Source organism: Pangasianodon hypophthalmus, chromosome 17 (assembly GCF_027358585.1).
Source record: "Pangasianodon hypophthalmus isolate fPanHyp1 chromosome 17, fPanHyp1.pri, whole genome shotgun sequence".
Classification (NCBI taxonomy): domain Eukaryota; kingdom Metazoa; phylum Chordata; class Actinopteri; order Siluriformes; family Pangasiidae; genus Pangasianodon; species Pangasianodon hypophthalmus.
The window spans coordinates 21,175,359-21,200,539 of NC_069726.1; the positions used below are offsets into that span (position 1 = coordinate 21,175,359).

Here is a 25,181-nt window from a genome sequence, read left to right on the forward strand (position 1 = left end):
AACAGAATGGCACAATCATAAAACAAAACATGGCAACAAAGAAAAAAATGAAATGACCCCTGTTCAAAAGTCTGCATACCCGTAGTTCTTAATACTGTGTATTTCCCCCTTTAGCATCAATGACAGTGTGCAGTCTTTTGTAATAGTTGTCTATGAGGCCCCAAATTCTTGCAGGTGGTATAGCTGCCCATTCGTCTTGGCAAAATGCCTCCAGGTCATGCAAAGTCTTTAGTCATCTTGCATGAGCCTTCACCTTTTTCTGCTGTAACCACTGGAGGGTCAGCTTGGCCTTGTGCTTAGGGTCATTGTCATGCTGGAAAGTCCAAGAGCATCCGTGCAGAAGAATGCAAATTTGGATATCTTTTTGTATCCTTTTCCATCTTTATAAAGTTCCACTACCTTGTTACACAGGTATTTTGACAGTTCTTTTCTGCTCCCCATGGCTCAGTATCTACCCTGCTCAGGGCATCCATGTGAGAGCTAACAAACTAGACACTAATTGCAATTTAAAAAGCCACAGGTGTGGGAAATTAACCTTTAATTGCCCTTAAACCTGTGCATGTCACCTTGTGTGTCTGTAACAAGGCCAAACATTCAAGGGTATGTAAACTTTTGATCAGGGCCATTTGGGTGATTTCTGTTATCATTATGATTTAAAAAAGAGCCAAACAACTATGTGATAATAAATGGCTTCATATGATCACTATCCTTAAATAAAAGACATTTTTTTGTGTGATCAGTCATATTTTCAAAATCAATGCCAGGATTTCACAATTTCTGCCAGGGTATGCAAACTTTTGAGCACAACTTTGTATATATGGATACTATACTATACATGGATAGTATAAAAATATAACAATGTACTAGTTAATAGTATGATATATAGAATTCATAGTATAAAAGGATTATAGTATTATAATGTACTAGCTATAAAATATATGGCATTATTACTACAAGAGCATAATATTATACTAGCTGTGTTGTATATCAATATTATACAAGTACAGTAGTGTACTAGTATGCTATATAGTATTTGTAGTATAACAGGATAATAGTATTATAACATACTAGATGTGTAATATATGTTCATCTATACTATAATTGTATAATAGTATACTAGCTGTCATACATCAATAGTCTAAAACTATAACTGTGCTAGAAGTTGTAGTACAAATCAATATTAGTAGTATAATATAATATAAAGGATGGTAGTTTAATAATATACTAGCTGTATAATATAATATATGCCATTAATGCTATAAGACTATAATAGTGTACCAGATGTGTAATATATAGTATAGTATCAGTAGTATAAAGTTCTGATAGTGTAGTAGCTGATGAGTGATATATTAAAAAGTACAATGGTCTACTATCAGTGTAGTACTATATATTATTAATGATGCAATAGAGGTGTGATAGTAAACTAGCTGTCTAATATAATAAGTGCTATGAATACTACTGTCCAAAAGCACAATACATTAGCTGTCTAGAATAATACACAGTATTACTAGTATAAAATTCTGTTAGTGTAGTAGATGAGGTGATATATTATATTCATGCTTATACCAGCTGTTTACTACAATAAACAGTATATCAGTAGTAATATACATGTATAATTATACAATATTAAACTAGCTGTCTACTATAATATATGATATGAATAAGTATAATGTAGTAGCTAGCTAGTACAATAGAGATTATTAATAGTTTAAAAGTATAATACTGTACTAGCTGACTAGTATAACATGCTGTATGGTATGAATATGTGGTATTAATTCTACAATAGTATAATACTAGCATTTTGTATAACTTACAATATTATTAGTATAATAGTGAAATACTACAGAAATAGTCTGGTTTATTAGGTAGTATTAATGTTATAAAGACTGCCTATTCATAAGATCATACTGCAGCTGCTCTGTGTAAGATGTGCCTGACACTGATAAGACTAACTGATTCACCGGTAAGACTGATCTGCATCATCGGTAGAGTCTTGCTCAGCCTTTCATTCACTGTGGTTACTGAGGTTTTCAGCTACACATGCAAACCTGCTGTCATATATATATATAGAAAAAAACAGTTTTCAAGTGCACTAAGTTAGTGTTTTTAAAAGGTAATCCATATATCTTACTTTCTTGTGGAGACTTTCTGCTCTCGAGTTCTAATATCACACTGTGCTAGTCACAATCTCATTTCTGAGAGGGTCCTATTTTTCAAGCCACAAAAGTACATCACAGAAAATGCCTCACATAAACAGGTATAAGATTTTCCAGAATTAACTACAGACTTATTGGAATACATTGGAATAAACAACTGACTTATTAACTCTGAGATTAATTACTGTCTTATTAACTCAGGAATTAACTGTCTTATTAACTCAGGAATTAATACTGTCTTATTAACTTAGGAAATAACTACTGTCTTATTAATTCTAAGATTAATTACTGTCTTATTAACTCTAGGATAAATTACTGTCTTATTAACTTAGGAATTAACTGCTGTATTATTAACCAGGAATTAACTACTGTCTTATTAACTTAGGAATTAACTACTGTATTATTAACCAGGAATTAACTACTGTCTTATTAACTTAGGAATTAATTACTGTCTTATTATGATACTGGAGACTCCTTCCTCCTTGCATAAACGGGTGTTTTTTTTTCAGGAACTCGAGAACCTGGGCTGATTTTAGTTCCTAGGCCGTAATTTCAGTGGAGCTTTCCATAATGAACATCACTGCTTGTTCAAATGTGAGCTTTACAGAACTTTGCATATACCCTTATCTAGAGTGACTTACAGAAATGCTTTGTAGTCTCTATAAAAACATTTGTATCCTCATGCTAGTTCACTAGGTCAGGGTCTAAGAATACCACTGAGCGAAAACCCTGTCAGAAGGAGGATAGAACAGCAAGAAAGAAAACACAATTCGAGGGATTTCTTTAAAAATAAATTAAGCAAGTGCTAATTCAAGTGTATGTTGAGAATGATCGAAGAACCAAACTTGTTACCTTCTTACCTCCCATTTTGCATTTTGTAGAAGTATCAAAAATAAGGTGCTTTCACAAATTTCCAGAACATTTTGAGGAACTAAGGAGTTTTGAAGCTCTCTACAGTTTCCTGACCAGTTCCTGTTCTGTGCAAGAACTGTAACTGTTATGGGAAAGAACAGAAATGACACAATGGTTACATTATTTCAGCAAAAACAGAAGAGACTGGTATTGAAATTGAGGTATGAATATGAAATTAACATTAATGTCGCTTTTTAATCAGCTAGACTTTGATAGCAGACACTGCAAACGGCATGTCACTTAAATCATAATTGAACATAAAATACAATCAAGATATAATCATATAAGTGTAAAACATTGGCATTGAGAAACTCTTTTGGCTTTTCCAGTGTTGCCAAATGATATCTGATGTAAAACACCCTTTGGTAACCACTTATTAGATAAACAAGGTTTTTAAGAGATTGGAAAAGTAAAGTGTGTGTTTGACCAGTGAGTCACACTATTGCAAATTCCACCTTAATACTTCCTGGTCTGCCAAAAAAAGCACCAAGTACATCATAGAAACTGAAACTGACTCTGGTTCCTCTGGTTAAACATACACCTAAACACCTAAAGTTCTTAAAAAAAAATCCCGAAACACACCTCTAGACGTAAAGTGTAAAATAGCTCTTTTCCCACAGCAGTGATCTCAAGCTAACAGACTTCTTTTGTAATCTAGATGTAGTCATTGCCCCCTATCACATGCTAAACTAATGGTTTTCATCAGAGCACTATGTGAGATTTAAAGAGTGGATTTGCAGCATTATGGAAATATCGCCTTTTTTTTTTTTTGCATTACCCTGACTCCATACACCCAACAGCCAAAGAGTGTAAAGTTATTATTGCCTTCATCTCTCTGCTTGCCCACAGAAAGGTCCTATTATTTCAGAAGTCATAGAAACTTCCACTGTTATCCACCAGGTTCAACTCAGTCTCACAGAGAAAACGTTCGCATGCACCTTCTCTATGTTGAATAGCAACGTTCTGGCACATGCACACGTCGCATGCATAGAAATGCATCAAACTTTCACTTGAACGCTCTGTATGCTACATTCTACACTAACGTAATTAAACCAAGCCCACCTCTACCACTACTCTATTCGAGACTGAAATGTAAAAACAAACAAACAAAAAAAAAGATACGTCAATTTCATGAGTAGCTTCTCCTCTTCTCTGTAAACACAAACAGGCTAGCAAGTCACGTTTTAACACAATACAGACACTAAGACGGATCATTTTTACCTTATAAATTCTTTAGGCTAAGAATCCAGAGACTTTCCACATTTTGAAAATACCCACGTTACCATATCACGTAACCATGTGACGTGCAAGCCCCTTGTTCTTGCTGTTTTTTCTTGTCCTCCCCGTTCCTCTTCTCCCCCTCCTCCTCTTACTCCTCTCACATTTACTCCATGTCTTCATTCTCTCCTCCACATGCTCTTTCTTATTCACCATTTGATTCTTATTTCTATTCCTCCTCTTTTTCTTCCCATCTTCCTCCTCCTCCTGTTCCTCCCTCTCCTCCATATTCCTACTTCTTATCCCTCTCATCCTCCTGCTCCTGTTCTCATCCCTTACCTTTTTCTCATCACTTTCCTTCTTCTCATATTTCTCCTTCTTTTTCTTACCACCTCCTCATTTTTCTCTTTCTCATACTTTTCTCCTCATTATCTTGTTTTTTTTTTGTGTTTGCAGAGAAGAGGAGAAGTTTCACGAGTCTAATGAGAAGTCATGAAAATTACAAATTTTCCACACGTAGTGGGCTAAGCTCAATATGTTTTTTTTTTTTTTTTTAAAAGAGGTTAAATTATTTATTACATATCGATCTTATTTAAATAGTGTACTGGTAGAGGTGTGCTTGGTTAAAATGCGTTGGAGCAGAACGTGATACAGAGCATTTGAGTCAAAGTTTGATACGTTGATATTCAGCGTAGAGAAATTGCTGTAAATAAGTTGCATACAAATGTTTCTTTTTTCTGTGAGACTCTGTTAACCAGGTTATATGATGTAAGTAAGGAATAAAACACTTAGGGGCATGCAGTTATAGGAAAATAATCAATGACCCAAAGCAAAGTTACTATTTCCACTCTGAGGTTGATTATTTTCCACTAACAGCATGTCCTGAAGTGTTTTATTTCTCATATTACAACGATTTGCCAACGCTAATAGTTTTTTATTTATTAAAGGATGCCATGTCATACTTTTTTAAAATCCATTTATGGTTACATTTAACGTTGTGGAACATCCACGAAACATTTGTTCTGACTTGCGATATAGCATCCTCTCTTTTTTTCTCTCTTGTAGTAAAAAGAAAAAAACAAGCAGCTTGTCATGTTACAGACAAACTGGAAAGTGTTCCATCTTGAGGACTGTAAGATACCCTTATCTCTGATTGTTACAAAACACTGACACTGGAGACTCCTTCCAAAAATGCAAACTTGGCATCTCCTCACAGAAAAAACAGAAGTGATTGATTTCAAATTATCAAGAACATCACTATACTGCCACCAGATTACAATACTGAGCACAAACAAAATCCTTATAGTCCTTATAGTCTAGCCCACTTGGCAATGCTCCCTGACATTAATTTCCAAAATGGCATCAGTGTTAGACAGTTTGCATCACTTTTGTTATTTTATATTTTATATAACAATCACAGACATTGCAGTGAGAAACTCCTTTAAGAGCCTTCTGGAACTCTGTAGTTCCTTAAAAGGTTGCGGAAACCCTCTGGAGCTGCGCCCATTCCGTCTGCACAAAATTTGGCTCAGAAAGTGCGGCATATGGACGATGCTCGTGTGAAATATTCTTTACAAGTGGCCACATGCTGATTTAGCGACTTGCCGAGCCTCCACTTGAGACTGATATTGGATTTGAGAAGGGACGCCAGGTGAAAAAGGAGTGTTTCTGTTGTTTATTTAGTTTTAGAAAACCATTCTACTGATAAACATGTTTGTAGATGATCATGCTTAATGTCGACAGCGTGTTTTTAAAAGTCACGGATCAGGACGTGTTTCATTAATGTTTTAACACTGAACTGTGTTTTCTCCTTGGTTGAATTCTCAGCTCACTGTATAAAGCAGTATTGGTACACAGGGATTGAGCTGTGACAAATGCTACCACACACACACACCCACACACACACACACACACACACACACACACATCTGAATAGAGTAATTCATAACAATGCCGTACAGGTTTATTTGTACCTAGGGCATTTGTATGCTTATTTTTTTCCCTTTCTTTACCTCCTCTTGCTCCTCCCATTTTCACCATCCTTTTCATCCTCCACCTTCCTCCTCCTCTTCTTCCTCATTCCATTTCCCCCCTTTCTTGTTTCACCACCTTGTGGTTTGTTTCCTCTCTTTTTCCTACTCTTGCTCTTCTTGCAACTCCTCCTCACACTCCATCTGTTATCTCATGCTCTTTTTTCCTCTCCATCATCGTCCTTTCCCCTCTACCTCTTCCTCCTGCTAGTCGTCCTTTTTTCCCCCACAAATTCCTCCTTTGTTCACTTGCTCCACTCCTCTTCCCTTTTCTGACACCTCTTCCTCCTCTTCCTGCTTCACATATTCCTCCTCCTCTTTTTCTTCTACCTCCTCCCTCTCCTTCTCTTTCTCAAATTATGCCTTGTTCTGTTACTCCTCCTTCCTTCTCATTTGCTCCTCATTATCTTGCTCTTTTTTCTTGTCCTCTTCCTCCTCTTCCTTTTCTTCCTCCTCCCTCTCATACTTCTCCTTCTCATCCCCCCTCTTCTTTCTTCCTCATTTACTTCCACCTCCTCATTCTTTTTCTATTTCTCATTCTTTGCCTTCTCCTCCTTATTTACTCCTCCTTATCTTGCTGTTTTTTTCTTGTTCTCTTTCTCTCCTCCTCTTCCTCCCCTACCCCTCCTCTTCTTCCCATCCTCTCTTACTATTAGTCCTCTCACATTTTATTCTTGTCTTCATTCTCTCCTCCACATGCTATTTCTTATTCACCATTTGATTCTTATTTCTGCTCCTCCTCTTTTTCTCCCCATCTTCCTCCTCAACACTTATTCTTCTCCTGTTCTCACTTGTTCTCTTGCTCCTGTTCTCATCCTTTTCCTTTTCCTCATCATTTATCATTTTCTCATTCCTCATCCTTCTTCTCGTATTTCTCCTTCTTTTTCTTCCACCTCCTCATTTTCCTCTTTCTCATACTTTTCCTTCTCCTTTTCCACCTCATTACATAACTCCTCATTATCTTGCTTTTTGTCCTCTTCCTCCTTCTCCTCCTCCCTCTCACACTTCTCATCCTCTGCCTCTCTTTTCCCCTCCATTATTGTCCTTCTCTTGCTGCTCTTTTTCTCCTTATTCTCTGCCCCTTCTCTTCTCACTTTTTTCTTACTTTCCTCATCATGCTCCTTCCTTCCCATTCACCTCCCTCTTCTTCAATGTACTCCTTTCTCTTCCTCAACTTTCTCCATCTCATCTTCCTCTTTCTCCTCTTTTTCCACCTCCTTCTCTTCCTCCTTCCTTTTCAGGATGTATTGTGTTATTTATTACTTGCAGACAGGAGCATTGCCTGGAAAGGAAGTGGCACTTCATACGCACGAGCAGTTGGCACAGAAACAGAATGCTCCCCTCCCCTCCACCAGTCACCCTCCCCTTTTCCTTTTTTACTCCCTCCCTCTCTCCCGCCCTCCATCTCTCTCTCTCTCTCTCTCCCCCTCTGTCTCTCTCTCTTGCTCTCTCTCTCTCTCTCTCTCTCTCAGTTTCTATGACATGCTCTTTCAGCCATCAATGAAATCACAACCGAGGAACAGCAGGATTGTCGTACATCTGTAAACACTGCCATCTTGCTCTCTCTCTCTCTCTCACACACACAGACACACACACACACAACCTTCCATTTTCCCTCCCCTCTGATTTCAGTCCATTTTTAATCTCTTCTATCTTTCTTTCAATCCCTCTGTTTTTCTGTTTTTCTCATTCTTTAATCCTGTACATTTTCCCCTTCTTCTCCTTTCTATCCTTGCATGACTCCTCCCTCAGTTTGCACGCCCTTTCTCAAACACACACACATAGAGCACAGCTCATGCGTGCACACACACACGCCCTCCTCCCCCCATCGCTGCAGTGTCTCTTAACTGCCTCAGAGCTAACAAGAGAGGGAACAGCACACCGACCGTAACAGGAAGGGGAACAGAAAAAGACGGAGAGTGAGAGTGCTTCATCTGTGTGTGTGTGAAGGGGAGAGAGAGAGGGAGTGTGAGATACACACAGATGTGAGGATGTTGGAGATTCACAGGAAGGCTCGCATACTCCCTATCTGTCTCTAAAGGATCATCTGCCGTGATTCTGAATGGACAAACGGTGAGACAGCTCTTATTTTCTTCTAATGCGCACACACACACAGACACACTCAAACACACACACACCCCTCTTATCACCTCTCAGTCGCTTTTTGTGTTTTGATTGGTGGAGGTACGGTGCTCGGCTCAGCATCTATGGAGGGAGGATGCTGTTTTTCCTCCATGGCGAAGGAGGTGATGTTGAGCGATGGTTGTTAGAGGAGTCCTTCACCCCTCCCTCTCTCCCTCTCTCCCTCACTTTCGTCCTCCTGGGCCTGGATTAGACACTCCACAAAGATCAAAGCTTTTTGTATGGCATATGTCTATCCTATCCTATCATGGAGAGAGAGAGAGAAAGAGAGAGAGAGGACTCATGCACCCCCCCTCAGCACACCTTTCTGATTCTCTCTCTCTCTCTCTTTCTCTGTGTGTGTGTGTGTGTGTGTGTGCTCAGACAGTACAGCTCATTAATAACCTTTTCCTGTAACTAAAATGAACAGAATCTTTAATTAGCCAGTTTGTGGGTGGAGAACTAGTCATCTACTAAGGCTTCTCTCTCTCTCTCTCTCTTTCTCTCTCTCTCTCTCTCTCTCTCTGTGTGTGCGCACCTGCGTGAGGACGCGTTAGGGAAATAGAGACGCCAGAGGGGCGGAGGTCTGAGAGGGGCAGAGAGAGAATGAAAGAGGAGAAAAAAGTATCAAAGCTAAGGGGTGTGTTGGACCAGAACTCCAGCAGTGGAGGGAAAAATTACTAAATGGGGAAACTCAAATATCCTGGTCATTCAAAATATCCTGAAATATTCTGAAATATTCTGAAATATCCTCTATATCAAGTTGCAACTCTTCAGTAGAGAATGCATGAATAAAACACTTTTCTCATATTGTGTTTCTCTACAACACTGAGAAACACAATATAAGAAAAGTGTTTTATTTATGCATTCTCTGCTGAAGAGTTGCAACTTGATTTCATTAGAAATCGGCACTAATTAGAATAAATGATGCGATGATTGGGGTAAGGAAAGGTTAATATTAACCTCTGTAACTTTAAATACGAACCAAATAACTTGAATATTTACAGATTTGTGTGGGAGCATGCAGGACATTTGAGATGCCTTCACTGCAAATTAATTGTATTTATTCATCTAATATTTTTTATTGTGAAATTATAATAAATATACAATACAATAAGCATATTGGTTAAATCAATTTATTTAACTAATTTCAATTCTTGTACTATTGCACATATAGTATTTTTAGAAAAAAGTTAAAAGATCTGCCAGTAGAAGAAGAACATTTCAAGCTTGAAATAAATAAAAATGTCTCAAAATATGTTTAATAATCTTAAATCTGTTTTATCATAACCTCACTAAGGAATGTCGATAAATCTGATTTTTAATATTTTAAGTTGACATTCTTGCAATATTGAGTATATTAATGATAGAAGGTGAATATATCTTGAATATGGGCAAACCAATCTAATATTTCTTATTTATGTATTATAAATAAAATGTAAGATAATTCAATCTGTTTTAACATGTCTTTTCTTATTTTAAGCTCTTTTAAGAGCTTACTCTATTGGCAGATCATTTTAAATGCTTGAATTTAGAAAAAAAAATTAATAGAACAAGACTATTTCCAGCTTGAAATTAATAATAAAAAATGTCTAGAAATAGGTTTGATAATCTTACATTTGGTTTATAATTGGAAATACTATAAAAATTTGACTACATTCAAGATATTTTCACTTGCTAGGATGTTATTTTTTTGGAGTGTATTTATTGGTTTGAATTAGACTTTTTTTAAATTTATTTCTTATTTAATATTATGCAAATACATGCATTGCCAACTACAACAGCTCTGTAATACATGATAAATTACATACACTGAGATACTTAGATATGCTCCTAAATTAAATTTGGGAGAGTTTCAGGAAAATGCTGTCAGTGTGGAAATGCTTAACATAACATTTTGATGATTTTGATACATAAATATGAAAGCTTGATATGAAAAATACGGATTTTTATAGCTAGCAAATGTGTGGACTTAATAATGCCTTTAACAGAGCATCTAGTCCAAATCTGGCTTCCTGAGCTGAGTCTAAATCCACCACTCGGCTTCAGAAGGTCAGCCAAGAGGAGACGAAGTACAATAACACTGACAAAACATGGACACATTTTCTCTCTCTCTCTCCTCTCTCTCTCCTCTCTCTCTCTCTCTCTCTCTCTCTCTCTCTCTGTCTCTCACAGACACACACTCACACACATAGACATGACTTGCACCCAAATGTTTCCCTCGTCTTCCTGAAAGTCGTTGCTGTCATTCAGCAGTCGAACAGATGAAGAGATGTTGAGCGACTGCTCCATTCCATTATCAGCTACATCACATGATGGCTGGGTAACATTAGCCTAAATGGATGTTTTGATACTCTGCAGCATTATCCCAGCTTCGTGCGGCTTTCATACAGTAAACTGAGCGGAAGGCATGCTGATAATCATCAATCCGTTGTGTCCTTTTTTAAAAACATAACTGTATGTAATATTTGATTAAAACCCTTTAAAAGGATTCAAATGTCAATAGTTCAATATCCACCCATATATTAACTAGCAGGAGTTTTACTTCCCCGAGCAAACATCTCCTGAGATAAGATAGCCTGAGCTTTTCCTGTGATTAAGTCTGAAAGCTAGCTGCATTGCTAGCTATAATAACAAAATATAATATCACATTACACACAATATTTTATTATCTTTGTGATTAAAAACACATTTGGGTGGAATATTTAACTGAATATTAAGAGGCAGTGGATTAGCCACATGACTAACACTTGCTGTTTAGTGGCGTCTTAAAGCTATCTGCATTGCCAGCTATAATAATATAACGTTACTCATAATATTATCTCAGTGATAAAAGCACATTTGGATTAGCCACAAGACTAACACTTGCTGTTTATTTGTATCTTAAAGCTAGCTACATTTCTAGCTATAATAGTTCCTAAAAACTTTACCCACAATATGATCTCGATGATAAAACCATGTGTGAAATATTTAACTGGACTTTTTTTTTTTTTTGAAAAGGTGCCGATTAGCAATATGACAATATGACGCTTGCTGAGTGGTGGCATCTTAGTCTAACATTAACTAGCTGGCAAGCAGATAGCATTATTTCCTTTCTTGCTAGCTGGCTAATTACTACAAAATACTCTGAACCATTCACAGCTCCATGTGATTTTAATACAATAAACTGTGTGGAAGGCAGGCTGATAATTATTGATTATGTTCATTTTTTACACATAAATACATGAAATATTTTATTAAAACCCTCAAAACCCTCGAAACAGACTCATATATTAATTAGCGGGAGTTTTACTTCCCAAAACCTCCTCTCAGAGGAGATGGGATCTGTGATGGTCTGAGCTTTTCCTGTAATTAAGTCTGAAAGCTAGCCACATTGTTGTAACTGCATTGCTATAATACTTATCAAAGAATTTTAATAATAAATTATTTTTTTATTTTTATTTGATCTTAATAATAAAACACTTTCGTGTGAAATATTTTAAAAAAGGCAGCAGATTAGCAACTTAACTTGCACTTGCTCTTTATGCCTTAGCCTAATATTAACTAGCTAACAAATAGAGAGCATTATTTGTTTGCTAACTATCTGGCTAATACTAAAAATACTCTACAGCATTTTCATGGCTTCGAGTGGCTTAATCATTGATCATGTTCTTTTTTAAACATAGCTGTATATAATATTTGATTAAAACCCTCAAAATAGTTTAACGTTTATCCATATATTAACTAACGAGAGTTTTACTTCCCCAAATGTTTTCTCAGAGGTGATGGGATATAAGATGGCCTGAGATTTTCCTGTAATCAAGTCTGAAAACTAGTCATATAGCTAGATGTAGTAGTTCCCCAAAACATTACTCAGTTTGTGTGAAATCTTTAACTGGACATTTAAAAAAGGCAGCAGTTAGAAACATGACTGACGTTTGCTGTTTTGTGCCATCTTTGCAAAACATTAACTAGCTAGCAAGTATATAGAATCATCTGTTCGCTAGCTAGCTAAAAACAAGTATATAGCTGTATCTGTTTGCAAGGTAATTACTAAAAATTTCCAAATTTCTGTATCAGATTTATATTGAAAGATTTTTTTTTCTGGTAAATGTCATACTGAAGCCATTTTTCTGACAAAAAAGGAGGTTTTTGGGGAAGAATTTGTAGCTAGCAAAGCAAGGAATATATTTGGACACCGCTTTTCAGAAAAATTAATAATTACCTCACGATTCCCAAATTGTTTCTCTTCTCCATTTTTCTTGGTGGTCACAGAAAAAATGTTTTAAGCGTAATTCACATTAAAAATCCAGTGCAAGAAGCTATGGGCAGAATACTGTGAAAAAGTATTGATGGCTGCATACTGAATACTCTTTTCCTAAATATGTTCCGTATTATATTCTGTTACAGTAGATAGGTAGCTTAAATTACTAAAACATAGTGAAAAAAAAACAGTTTCGTTTTACTATAGACACTGTCCCTCTGTGTTACTGATCATCAGTTTTCTTTATGTTCTGCTTCAGTATTATGAACATGGGGATTACTTTTTACTCTTCACATAAAATACTGAGAAATCAACATGAATTAACTTGAAATGTGAAGACCAAATTACTCAAACTCTGACCTTTTTACTGCATGTACCATCCCTACTTCAGGCTGATTTCACCAAACTTAAAGAATAAGCAGTATTAGCTTATTACATTGCATAAGGGCTTGAATTAAGAAAAATACACAGACAGCAGTTATATTAACCTGATACCAACACCAATATAGTGCAAAAAGTCGTGTCAAAGTATTAGTGCAAACACACGCCTTTATTTCACAAAAGCATAACTTGTGTTACTTTCTCATTTAGTGGCGATCTTACTACAGCATGCGGGGTCACATGATAACACAAGATTTCAAGATTCAATAACTTTATATATCATAAGTACAAGCTCAGTGTACAATGAAATTCATAGTTTGCTCATTCTCACAAATGCTGTAGTAGAAAAATAAGGGATAAATAGTACAAATAAATAATAAAAATATGAAAACAATCACAGATGAATTCGACAGATGGCTTAGTAGCCTGCAGTGAAAGTAAGAGTCTGATGATAAGTGGCTCTTTTGGCTTTATTTTGCAAAAAACACTTAATTACCTGCATTTGGTAACAGAACAAAAGGTCAACGAACCGAAGCTGCCAAAGTCTGTCATGTTTGTGTGTTTTGCCACTTACTGCTGCTCTCTATTCCACAGCGCAAATGAGAACACGTGGAGATGGGCGTACTGTCCAAAAAAATAGACTTTTAAAAACGAATCCTTGCTTTTCATGTGACGTCACACTCTGTAGTCGCAGCCATTTTGAGGAGCGAAAAAGGGACTGACTGCATCTGTGTTACTGAGTCTGTGCTTTGTTAAGAAGATTGATTTCCATTTATACTGATAATCCATTGCTCTAATACACTTCACTACATACAATACATAATCAGCAAGTAGCAGGGCAGCAGATCTTCTGTGTCATCCTGCCTAGTAGCTAAATTAGCTAGCTAGCTACCATATAATGGCAGATTTTTTTCTCCTTCTGAATATGTATCACCATTATTTCCTTTTTTCCCTTTATAGCCCGACCCTGAGCACAGGCCTTAGAATAAAATTTTCATTCCGACTCGACTCTAATACATTACAAGTATGTAATGTAACCCATGCACTGACCCCAGACTAATTACACATTTTGATTCATGTTGTTAAGTAAATAACAACAATACTGGGTTACTAGCTCTTGACTTTTATGTAAAATTGCCAGTGGGATATTTCAAGGTCTCAGAATGGTATTTCAGGTCACATTTCTCTAAGTGTGAGTCACCAATACAGTATATGTATCTTGGCAACCGAAGCACTATTCTCAATTTACACTTGTGGGATATTTGATTGGGAAAAAAATGGTCATTTAAGCCATGTCGTCTGTTATGGTGTAGTCTGGAGACGGAGGAAGTTCTGTGCCCTTCAGCATACTTTTTGAAATGAATAGTCTCCATGCGACTCAGTAAAGGGAATGTTTCTTACAGAGGGAAATGTCAACATTTACACAAATTATATCAGGGCCAGTGCTCGAGTGGCTCTAATTGTTTCTGGCTCAACAATGGTGCCTGTTTTGGCCAAACACCTTATCAGGGTCCTAAAGAAACCTGGAACAGCCAACGGCTAACAAAAAAGCCTTTGTCAGCCAAAATGTGCTGAGTTTCTACAAAGATTCATAAGGTTTTTTTTTACCTTAACTACAGAAATGATTCCTTTAAGATCAGGAACCCTTAAAGAGTCTATATGTAAAATGAAGTGGTTTCCTATTATAAAGAGTTCCAAGTAGATCCCTTTGTGGAAGCCAAGAACCATTACTTATCTAAAGAACCCTTAAAGAACCATTTTTACCCATAATATATGGGAATATTGGGAATTATTTTATTCTTAATATTTAGAACTTTTATTTAAAGGCATTTAAAATTGAGCTAAACTGTCTTGGTACTTAGTACACTTGAACGTTCTTCAAGACTTATTTAAGGGTTCAGTGGATAATTAAGGGTTCTTGGCCTCTTCAGTGGATAATTAAGGGGATAATTAAGGGTTCTTTGTACCCTTTCTGTTAGAGAAACACTTTTTTTAGGGTTCTACATAGAAACTCTATGTATTCCACCAGAGGGACAAACAAACAATGCATAATTGTGTAGTTGAGGTTTATAACTTTCTAAATCACACACTGTATAGGCAAGAATTCATGTAATTTGTATGACGCTAAACTCCCCAATACGCAAAACTCCACTTCAGTCCAAACATGTCTTGGTTGATCGACTATATTTGGGGGAAATTGTGCACATTTCATGTCATGCCAAACTATTGCTTTAGGAGGACCGGGACTTTAATAATGTAGGGCTGCTACACAAGCATAGTGACCAGTTAAAGGACCTTAAAAGACTAGCTAAGGTTTGAATATGTATTATCCTAAGGCCGCTAAATGCATGTTGCAATTCTCAAAAATATTAGCTTAATCCAAAGGATAGTTTGGGAATGTAGCAGCAATAGGATTCTTCATCATGGCAATCCTAAAATTACTATCTAAATATGAAAAACATACATGTAGTAGGGTTGGGTTGCTACATTGCTCGTCAGATATTTAAAAAAAAAATAGCTAAACTAACTAGCTAAATAATACTAGTTAAAATTATAATGGTTGTAGGATGCTAGTATTGCACTGATTTACTAATTCTCTAGCTAAAGAGCCTAAAAACACTAGGAAACATTTGAAAAGGTGGCAAATCTATTAGCTAAATGCCCTAAAGCATGTAGACAGCTTGAGAATGTAGCAAGGTTTCTCCATCATAATAATCCTAAAATTACAATATAAATAATTTAAAAAAAACATGTTGTGGTGTTGTATTGCTAGCTAAAGTTTGAAAAGGTAGTGGTGTAGAGTTGTGTATCTTCAAAAAATGCTAAAATCTTCAAAAAACACTAAAAATCCAACATTCATAGGTCAAGTTCCTGGGGCATGGAGGTCAGCCAGCAAACAGAGACAGCATCTGTGGAGCTAATGTATGTGAATTCGAAACAAAATCGTTAGGTGTAATCAAGTAACCTGTTCCAGTGAGCTAGAACATAATCACACACACGAGTTGTAGAAGGCAGAGCGGTAGGGCAGCAGGTCTCCACACAGTACCATTAGGTTGGACAGAATCCAAAGACGTCTCATGGCAGAGAATTAAAAGGAAGCTAAGCGTTTGGATTACAGTCCTCCAGGAGAGTAACGTTAAAGTAGGCTGATGTTAATGTAATGTGGAAGAAAATTCACTAGAATGGTAATGGGTGGTCTGGGCTGTAATAGTCAGCAATATGGTCTCAATCTCATCAGCACTGACAGAGTTTGTACCACTCAAGCCATCAGGGTTTGGTTTTAGTACTGGGATTATTATCCAATTTTTGGGATTTGATTAGATAGTATTTGAAAGATATTTGAAATGCTGAGCCTTACTTCTGACATGAGTGTCAATCGACAGTAATTTACAGTAGTCTTTCTTTAGTTTAAGTTTTCACTGATCATTTTTAAACAGTTTTACTTCAGAGATTGCAGTTCATGTTCAGATTGCAGAGTTGGCTACTTCAATCAGCGACATAAGTTCAAAAATGATGTCAATGTTTATGTGGAAAGTTGCTTGTATTCAGTGTTGGGTTAAGCAGACACTTATGCTGACTTTTTAGGTTCCCCATTTAGGTTATGAATATTTCTATGCAGTTTTTTGAGGTGAAACTTCTGAGAGGAGATTTTTACTTGCTCTTAAGCCTGAAAAAAAAAAAGTTAGGCGGAAGAAAATGCAGATCACATTTTCTTTCTTTGCGATGTAACAAAAGCAATGAGAAGTTACGTTATTGTGAAGGAGTCTCCAGTGCCAGCACTTTGTAAAAGTTAGAGGTAAAGCTGTAACTTTAATTTTGCACAGGAAGGCCATAAAGATAGATTTTGAGAGAAGAAAATGGCTAGTGTGGGAACGATTGTTTATAGATGCTGTAACATAAGAGGTAAAAGGAACTTGTTTCATTCACTTGAGCAGCTGGTTGACTGTAAATAAAGAATGTAGCTTAATTTTTGTGAACTGGAGTGCACAGCTACACAATAGTTTTCCTGTTTTGGAAGGAGTGGCAGGATTAAGAGATGAAAAGTAAGGACCTACGCTGGCAGTAATTGTTTATAAAGAGTGTTGATCCAGGAACATGTCCTGCTTGAAGAAATCACGTTCACCATGTAGACTATGCATTAGTTTTCCGAGGCTGGTAGTGGCATAGAAACTGACCCCTGGCTGTCCTCTGAAACAAACCAAACAAAATGCTGTTTTTAACCACACACTTGTTGATTTCCCTTCACAACTCGGAAATCTCACAAGTGCCCACTTGTAGGATGGAGGACAAGGGTGTAGTCGTGTGTGAATTGTTTCAACAGGAACGCACTTGCCTTCAACAGTAGAAAAAAATCTATCTGAATTGATTACTTTTGATTTGCATGACTGATTTCCTGCCTACAAGGTCTTAGAAAATGTTTAATGTTTAGAAACAATCTGTTAACGTAGATAGCTATCAGTTTTATGTTAGCACAATGTTTTTTGAATGGTTCTTGCAACTTGTAGCCAGGAAATCCATTGTGTAAATCAAATCAGTTTTGATTCCCAGAGTGGTCAAGTGTTCTTCGTGTGCTGAGAACATTGTAATTTCTACAATGTTGCTGCTACATTTTTTGTTGTAAAAACCGTTTTTATAAGTTTAAACTGCAAAGGTTATGATGAACACTAAGAAGCAAAACTTTACCATATAATGCATGTTTTCAGAACATCATTTATGAAAAGTATTAAACATGATGGCATGTTTTGTTATAGTTAAATACTGAACAACAAGGTGCTGTGATGCATTCATATAACATATCCACATCCAGAAGTGTTTTATACCTCTTATACCACAGAAATTTGACAACAGTAACCAATTTTTATTTATTGAAGAAAAACAAGTCATACTTTTTATTAATCTAAATTTAATGTTGTGGAACATCTGTGAAAAATGTTTCTGTTCTCACTTAAATTATAGCAGCTATAAAAATTTGTTTCCTCACCAACCTGTCTTTTTGTTAATAAGACAAAAAAAAACAAAAAAACAAACTCCTTTATCCTGAACACTTTCCCATGTCGGAAAACTTAAAGCTACAACGTTACTTCTGACTATTTCAAAGAGCTGACACTGGAGACTCCTTTCAAAAATACATAGAACTTGTTAAATACACTACTAAACATTGTGTTAATGTTCTTGCTTAGCTCTGAACAAGCTATTGCTCTATGTTCAGTTATGTTCTGGTGGAGTTGTTTTCCTACATAAAACTCAACTTAAACATAGCAGAACAATTATTTAAAAACATTTGTTATGTCATTGCTCTTATTCGCCCTTAGTCAGCCATTTTTGTTGCTTTGAAAAGAAAAGAAAACACCCTTTCTGGGCACGTTCTACTCCCAAAGTCTATCGATGTTGACTTGATCCACCAACCTCCAACGAATCATCTACCAAACTTCACTTTAGCTCCTAAAGTACTGAGATGGCACTTCAGATGGTAACCATCCCCTTAGAGGAACTGCTAAGGGGCTGTGAATGAGAATGCTTTAAAAACAGTAATGAAGTGTAGAGATAGTAAGTCTCTCTAGCCGATCTTCAAACGGCATAAATTATTAAAACCCATTCGCCTTCGTCTCCGACACTGGACTGGCGTCTCTTGATTGCTTCATTGTGCCGCTTGTGAAATCTCGGAGCAAAAGTGAATTACCTCAGAGAAAAAAAAATAACTGAAGTCATCTGGCAATTCATCTTCCAATCTGAGTTAATTTCCCATTGTGCTGAGTTGACATTTGCTTTATATAGCACTGCAATGTCCAGCTTGAGCCATGGAAGACCTTCATGTTTTCAATTATAAAGTCAATTATGGTTTACTTATGGATTAACACTACAGTCTAGGGCTTGACAGCTCAGTTTCATATTCATGGGTACCTGTATGAATGATAGCCAAGTGCAGGAAATAAACAGAAATCAGGTTGGGAGTGTGCATAGGGATATAAACAGACCTTTTCTTGTGACTTCATTCATATGAAATTCAACCAACATGGATTGATTGAATCATATTAACCAGGTTAGCATGTCAGGCAAAAGGCAAATATCAGCATGCTATGTACAGTTTAGGTCTTAAAAACATAACATGGAATTCGTTCGCAAATTGAGAAGACACAAGTAACATTATCTGTCTGCACTCCTGCAAATCTATGCTCATCATTAGCTTAAGAGGTGAAAATAACTCCAAACGGAATGTCCTCACACATGTTTTAAAATATGTGTGCAGATATTCACAGCTCTGATATCAATATTAATAAAAAAAAAGGTGATAATTCTGTTCCTGATATTAACTTGATATGACCTACTTTATTGACTGCATCGCATATCAAAATGCTGAATGCTGAATATCCTCTTCTTCCAACATCATGAATATTCTCTCAGTACTTGCATCATTTGTTCACTCTGCTCACATGGTTTATTTATAGTTTTTTTCAGACCCAGGAATTTTTCCTGTACCGCATTCAGCCATGGGATCTCTCCCACATTCCCACTCTTCTCTTATTCATTTCAGTGTCTTACTTTCTCCTTTCCTCTCACACACAATGAGGAAAGTATTGTGTAGGTCAGCAGTCATCCTTGGATCAACAACAAGCGGAGCTCAAGTTCAATTTGTTCAGTCACTTGCAAACTCGATTGTAGCTATAAAAATACCCTATTTGTTGTTACTGTCTTTCAGCTAATGATGAGATGAAGCTGGAAAAATGATCCTAACTGAGCTACCTGACATTGCTAGACCGCAATCAGACATTCAGGAAGTCATTCCCATCACCATAGCAACCAGTGAGGTGAAATATGATGACCAGCGCAGATACCAATAACTACAGTTTAGTAATAAAGTGAAAAATAGATGCCGATATAAATAACTTCCATATTTTTGTCTACTCCTACGTAAGGTCACTTAAATTTTTCTGACATTTTTCTGAAATTTGAAAGAGCAGTTCTGAAATATTTATGAAAATTGGATGAAAATTGGATGACCTAAACCTCTCCACAGACTTGCATATTTAGTAACATGCAAAGTGGCTTTAGTAGCTCTGTATAATGTGTGCAAATGTGTTAACTAATAAATATACTTTTAATAAAATGATTGTGTTATTTTCTAATAATAAGCTGCTGTGAGCTGTAGGAAGTTACAGATGCTGTCATTCTGAATTCTCATATTTGTCGAGTTGAAGCTCCCTTCTGACCCTTAGTTGAGATTTATAGGAAATTGTTTTAATCTGCAGAGTCTCGCCTTCTTCCCATGGCTAATCTTGCCAACTGCTGTGAGAACCAAACCCTGAGCAAGTGTGTTTCTGTGTGTGTACATTTTCATATCTGTGTGTGTGTGTGTGTGGGAGACAGAGTGAGAACGAGTGGACCATCCTCCCTTCCCTGAGACTCGATAGTCACAGGCACACAGAGAATCTTTTTATTCCTTAGCACAGCTTCATGCACGGTCATATGACTGAGAAGGGATGGAAGGGTTTGTGTGTGTGTGTGTGTGTGTGTGTGTGTGACAGCTTGTTTGTGAGTAGCTTTTTTCTTCTCAGCCATCTCTCCTGCCTCAATGAAGTCTCAGTGAAGGAGGTGTGGCATCTGTAATGTATCTTATGGTGTGTAACCATTAAAGCTGGATTTACGCTGTGTGATTTCAGCGGTCTTTTAAGATTATTACTCATCACGCTGTACAACATGATCCCGATAAAATCTTGGCCGAATTCTGTGGGATAACGTGTGCCCTACATGTTAGATTACGTGATGACGATCCTCTAAAGATGGACCTGCAATGAAAGAAAATCACATCTTACGTTATCAATCAGAAACAGGCTCGTTTAAACATAAAATATCTTCAACGTGAGCATAACGTTATTTTTTGTGTCCATTAGCATGCTTAATGTATGTTTCACCATCAACACTACTGTACTGTAGCTGTCCTGTTAGTGTCACGTCATCCTATGCCATCCTCCTATTGGTGGATTTTAGACGAGTGTTGTAGCAGCGCTTACACGCTAAAATTTTAATAAAAATTTTGTGACTCTGCCAGAACTTTGGCACAATGACATGTCATAGCATGTCACACTGAGTGTTCTTAGACCGCCAATCTCAAGTCGCAAGTCATGGTCAAAGAATTCAAAATAATAAAAAGAATTGTGCAGTGTAAAGCCAGCTTAAAGTCTTTTATTTTATCAAGTCTTAATTATTATCAAGTTTTATTAAGTCATAGTGACAGTAGACATGAGACAGAACTGTTGCAAATATCACCATTTACCTCAGATATCTTAACATATAAGTAAGAAAAGACATAGCATGACTAAAACTTTACGGTTATTATGCTTAGCATCACCTTCTAAACAGCTGTCCATTTCTGTTCTTTCACATTGTAAACCATACACATTGTCTCACGTCATAACTTTTCGACTTCTAATGTCGTCAGTACCAAAAGAGTAGGACGTTTGTGTGGAATTGTCTCGCTAACACACATTGTGAGAATGTTTAATTGAGTTATTTTTAGGCATGTTAGTGTTTATCATGCTCTAACACACCTGATTTAACTAACTAGCAAATTATTAGCTTTATTAGCCACACTCCAAACACTACCTGTGTAATCTTATGCGGTTTTAATCTTCATAATCATGAAGGAAGGGAAGGAGAACACACGATACACTCATTGTCATGAGAACACTGATAGGGAAATATAGATGCCAAGCTAAACTAGATAATGTACGCTAACGAATTGAATAGCTTATGAATATTAACTCTTTTATATAGACAATATACAGGCACAGTGACGGTGGAAATGAGACAGAACTATCTGAAATATCAAGGTTTACTTCAGATGTCTAAGATAAGACTTAGCACGACTAAGTCTTTTAGCATAACTTTACATTTATTACACTTAGCATTGATCTCTATGGACTCTGTCATATTGAGAAGTGTAAACATTGTGTCACAACTCAAAAGTTGTCAGTACCGCAAGAGTGAGATATTTGTGTGGAATCTTCTCGCTAACATGATAAACACATGATCTTTTTTGTGTCCCGTTAATGTTTTTCCCACTCTATCACACCTCAATGAAATGATTAGCTTTATAAGCTGAGCCACTCTCAGGAATATAATAAAGCCTTTGCAGAATATAGAGCTGCCTAAATGAGTAAGGTGCTTGTGCTGTTATAGATCACTGATAATAAACACATGCACTACAGTATGCATGGATCGCAGATTCACACCGGTTACCATAAATAGACAGAAGCGCTGCATGAAGGCCGTAGGTGAGAGCTGAAACGTCTGCCCTCTTTTTCTGCCTGAGATCATGCACTGTTTTTCCAACACTGTATCTCGGCGATGGCGTCTAGAGCGAGTAATGAAATCGCACCCCCGGCCGAGTGCAACATTAAGTGTTAGAGCTGAAATGAACGGGGCTCTTCCCCATGGAGACACTCTGCTGCGACTGCCCAATAACCGACTGTGTGTTATTAGTTTGAATATGAACATTATAGTACATTACTCAGTATTTCCAAAAAACACACAATCAGGGCATTCTCCCAGTCCACCAATTACCAAAAGTTCTGGCACCCAAAATTGGAAATGTGCCTTTCAAATCATCCACCAGTTCAGTAACAAAGGATCCAGCTGCATGGTTTTTGGTACCTACTCAAGACTGGGACCAACAGGAACTAATGGTAATCAGGGCCAGAGCTAAAAGTACCAACATACCAACACCAAAAATATCTGGATCATTGGTGTTGAGTGTGTCATTGAGAGCAACATCATAGTTCAATTTCTCAAAATGTGTTCCAGCACAAATCAGGCGATGTTTTTTCCAATCTTCAACTGTCTAGTTTTGGTGCTCCTGTGCCAACTGTAGCATCAGATTCCTGTTCCTGGGTGACAGGAGTGGAACCCGATGTGGTCTTCTGCTGTAGTAGCCCATCCTCCTCAGAATTCAGTGTGTTGTGTGTTATGAGATGCTTTTCTGCTCACCATGGTTGTAAAGAGTCTTTATTTGAGTTACTATAGCCTTCCTATCAGCTCAAACCAGTCTGACATCTGACCTCTCTCATCAACGAGGTGTTTCTGCCCACAGAATGGCAGGATGTTTTTTGTTTTTTTGCACCATTCTGTGTAAACTCTAAATATTCCAGAAGATCAGCAGTTTCTGAAATACTCAGACCAGCCCATCTGGCACCAACAACCATGCCATGGTAACAATGAACATTTTTTTCTCCATTATGATATTTGATGTGAACATTAACTGAAGCTCTTGACCTGTATCGGATTTTATGCATTGCACTGCTGCCACATGAATATTACAATATTAGAAACATTTTGATCACTAAAAAGCATTTTATGTGTTTATTATTTAGCACAAACAGTCATGTATCATTACTGTTTTAGAATTAGAACATTTTAAAGAAATTTTGTAGTCTACATTTACATGCTCACACACACACACACACACACAAAGTTATGCAACTGTCATAGCACATCCATGTGACTGAGTGTGATGCACTCCATTGCCAGACTACTCACTACCACTGGCATATGAGGGTCAAAAGTGTCTCGCCTTAACTTGCTATGACAAAAAAGCTCGCTATTTAGCTGTTCAGTGCCGACATGTTCTACAGTGACGTATTCACGCCAACACTCTAAACACTGACTCTCATTGTTCAGCAGGCTTGCCAGAACAGGGGGCGTTCAGTGAAACGTCCAGGGTCGAGACTGAGCCCTGAGGACACAAAGTCTTGGACAAATGTGATTGTTGGGGGTTTGTCATTTGATGCTCTCAGGATCAATCCAAATATTTGGATGGAGAGGGAGAGGGAGATGGAGATGGAGATGTATCATACTTGATAATGAGATAATGGGAAATACTGGCGTAACTCAAGCACATTGCTGTGACTGAAACTAGAGACCAGACGCTTGTTGATAAGCCAGATTTAGAAGAAGGAAGAACAAAGCCATTATTCATCGTATATGTATGCATTGCAGTACAAGGAAAATGTACTCTACTGATAATATCTTAATGTCCTCACCAATTTAGAATGTAGATTTTTTTGGAAAAAAATCTTGTTTTGCCCTAGGTAGTTGCTCATGACTTTTTGGATATACATTTATTTTCATCTTTAATGATGTCACGTGTCGGATTCATATTTCTGGATCAACTGACTCTGGTAATTTGTTTTGCCATTCAAAGTATCCTGTTTGAAAATGACAAATGATGTGTCTATTGCACGAAGAAAAGTAGCACGCACGCATATCATGAATTATTCAATCAAGATTGCAGTTGAAATATCTCTAAAGGAGTATTATGGCAAAATAATAATAATAATAATAATAATTTATGCAATTTTTCACTTAATGTAGTTGAATAGCCAATAGGTGTTATGTTAGGTGTATGACGAGTGATGTTTGCTTTTTTAGTGTTACCCTAAAGTTTGCAGGCTAATGTAATGGATGTTTATGCCACCTAATGGGCATGTATTCATGGAAAATAAAATTTGTGAGACAGACCTCTGTAACAAGTCTTGGAAATGCTTGATACAAATTGCACAATACAAAAGACTTTGCAATGAACAATGAGACACAGATGATATACAAAAGCAAACTAATCAAGAACTAACACAGAACAGGTGAACACAATCAGGCAACAAACCAATAGCAGGACAGGAGTGGAGACAGGACTAGAATAGAAACCAAAGCAAACAGAACCACATGATGCAAAGTGGGGAAACCATCACAACCTCCATCTAACTTAAGACACCAAACATATCTTGGGGTAATTGTGAATTTTGTGTAAATTTGATTTGATGCCAAACTATTCCTTTAATCTAAAGAGATCTTAACGTGTTAATCTCATGTGAATCTCGAGTATTAGCCATAGAACAGCTCATAACATGGAGTCTTTCACAGCAGTGACACTAATCTCAAGACAGCGATTGAAAGATGACTCATATGAAGCTCTGTTTGTGTGTATTTCAGTGCTGAAACAGGAAAGACTCCACCTAACAGCCACACGGCTCCAATCATCCTCAGACTTTCACACCACCAGTTAGCTCGCGGCTGAGATAAGAACATTACACGGCTCACTTTATGGAATTAACGGTAATACCAAGTGAC

The 25,181-nt window shown here is 36.9% G+C and overlaps 1 protein-coding gene across 4 annotated transcripts in view; it reads left to right on the forward strand.

Annotated features, from left to right (window-relative positions):
* Positions 1–25,181, forward strand: part of gnaz (guanine nucleotide binding protein (G protein), alpha z polypeptide) — a 98,509-nt gene that overhangs the window by 37,904 nt on the left and 35,424 nt on the right. Inside the window, exons 1-2 of one of the 4 annotated variants that reach the window (XM_026942606.3) lie at positions 7,749–8,389; positions 25,044–25,166. The exons of 2 other annotated variants lie outside the window; for them this stretch is intronic. The gene's annotated coding sequence lies outside the window, so the exon portion shown is untranslated. Of the gene's footprint in view, positions 1–7,748; positions 8,390–25,043; positions 25,167–25,181 lie in introns of those variants that run through there. One more of the 4 variants, XM_026942602.3, reaches the window with a different exon arrangement.